Source organism: Gymnoscopelus microlampas (assembly GCF_963454915.1).
Source record: "Gymnoscopelus microlampas genome assembly, chromosome: 14".
Lineage (NCBI taxonomy): Eukaryota > Metazoa > Chordata > Actinopteri > Myctophiformes > Myctophidae > Gymnoscopelus > Gymnoscopelus microlampas.
In genome coordinates, this window is record NC_139951.1 from 40,942,341 (window position 1) to 40,944,802 (window position 2,462).

A 2,462-nucleotide genomic window follows, 5' to 3' on the forward strand; every position below is an offset into this window, starting at 1 on the left:
CTTGTAGCACAAGTATGATCAGACCATTAACAGAATGTAATCTGTGGGGGAGAAATGCAAACAACAGAAGGGCTTGAATGTTTTCTGTGCAAATGCATGTGTGGTTGACTTGTTGTCCGGTCTGTTAGCGTAGCTGAAGTGTTGAGGTGAACAAGCCTGAGTGTCCATCAAGGTACAGCAGTTCATGTCCCACAGACAGAATGTATACATCCAGATCCTTGGCATCTCCCCTGTACTTTTTCATGTGGTATATTCCAACTGTTCAAAAGATGCATTCTGAAACTGCCTGGTGATTGGAACAGACTGGTAACATTTAAAAATAAAAAGGTGTTCTTTTTTTTCTTCTTGTGTGTAAAGTAGATAGAGAGGTAGTTGTCATTCTGTTTGATGCCCTGTACATTGGCAAAGCATGGACTGTAGCTGTTTGCATCATCTATGTTCCAGGGGGCGTTATGCTAAATGCATAGTGTGTGTGTGTGTGTGTGTGTGTGTGTGTGTGTGTGTGTGTGTGTGAGAGAGAGAGAGAGAGAGAGTTCTGTTTGTACGCACTTGGTTGGGCCATATCAGTCCCACACATTAAAATGTGAGCTACTAAATGAACAAATAAAATAATTTCAGGTCAAATCCACTCATCTGTGTATTTGTTGGTGTCTCGGTTGTCTGTCTTGTACTATACATACAGTAGACCAGGGAATCGGCAACCCAATGCAATAAAACAACTAGAAGGTGATCTAGATCTAGTGGTTCCCATACCTTTTAGCTCAAGACCCAAAAGAGAAATTGAATTAGACGTCTGCCTGGGACCCAAACTAGTGAAAATGGCAGATCTACAAGCTCGCAACGTGTTGCTTCACGCCGCGTTGTGAGATTGTAGAGCTGCTATTTTCACTACTTAAATGTTTTTCATTGTATATATGAAATATTTTTGTATTTTTAATGGATAAAGTTGTGATTCTTTTTTGCTTAAACTTTTATATATATACATATACACACACACACACACACACACACACACACACGCACACACTTTAGGAAAAGGAGATATTAACTCGCATCCCATAAACATTGGTCTTTGATTGATTGAATATTTTATTAGGAAATTTAAAAGAGCACAATTACGTTTAAAATACTTTGTCTAACAGGTCCGTTCATGAAAGTCCTTGCGTCCCGAACCACCGATTGGGGAAACGGTGATCTAGACGTGTGCATAGTTGTTTTCAGCCCAAGTGTTTGTTTTAGTGTTTTCAGCATCATCTGGTGGACAAAGTTGCAGACCACACGCACACACTCAGCCTCACTCATTAACAGTTGTTGGCTCAACAATTATTTCAAAAATAGGGAAAACAACTGATCTTCAAGCTCACACACCTTGTGAGCTTGCAGTAGAGCTATTTTAGCTTATTCTTTTTTTTATGTGTGACAATTCTACTAATTTCCACCTATAATAATGACATGCCCAACATTGGGATGCCACTTTGACAGTGGTTAAAAATCAATGAGAGTTCACTAAGTTCAAATAAAGATCACTTGCCGAAATCAAACGCAGATTACAATATGGTGATCTCTTTTTTTGATACATGGCCTGTGTGTGCCGTCTCCCATGTGTTGACTCGCAGTGCATTCCTGTGGTGTCCTTACTTTGAGTGCTGTTGTCCCTCATTTCCTCTGTGTGTGTGTGTGTGTGTGTATGGATCTTTGGGGGACAGACCCTCCTCCATTGAGCCCACTGGGGGATCAAACCCTTCCCCTTGTTCGCTGATCCCCAGCATCTGGAGTTTATATCATCAGTCTAGACTTTAACCGTCGGTATGGGGAAGGGCTCTAAATGTATACTTCTTCGCCCGCTAAGACCGCACCGTCGGCCCCAAATTGGTTCTTTCCGTCGACCGACGCGGTCGCTCGACCGTCAAAGATCGGTTTGTTCCGTCTTGCGACGGGGGTTGTAAAATCAGGCCGATGGAGACCTTCCTAACAACAGGCTTGGCTCAGAAACTACTATATCGGTGGTTCTCAAAAGTGGGGTCCACGGAACCTCAGGGTTCCAAATGAACCCTTACAGGTCTGTAACTCTTGAGAGCTTACAAATGGAACCGAATGGACCCTTACGGGTCGATTCGGTTCCATTTGTACGCACTCAAGAGTTATAAGGGTCCTTGAAATTAACAAAGCTTGAGAACCACTGTACTAGACGCATGCACGCTGTTGGCTGTTGGCTTGGAGAGCTGTGTTGACTGTTAGTGCACCCCCCCTGCACAAGGTGAGTCATCAGAGTGCTTGTTCCTGCTCTCTGCTGCTCCTCTGGTTGCCAGTGATTCTCCACCTTTTTAATCTCAGGACCCCCCCCCCCCCCCCTCAGTTTGATGTGCATTAGGCCAGGGACTACAAACGCTGTTTTGATGTTTGTATTTTTTTCTTTTTTTTTTCTTTTTTTTTGCTGATGTTTGTTGTTTTTAACATGTCTT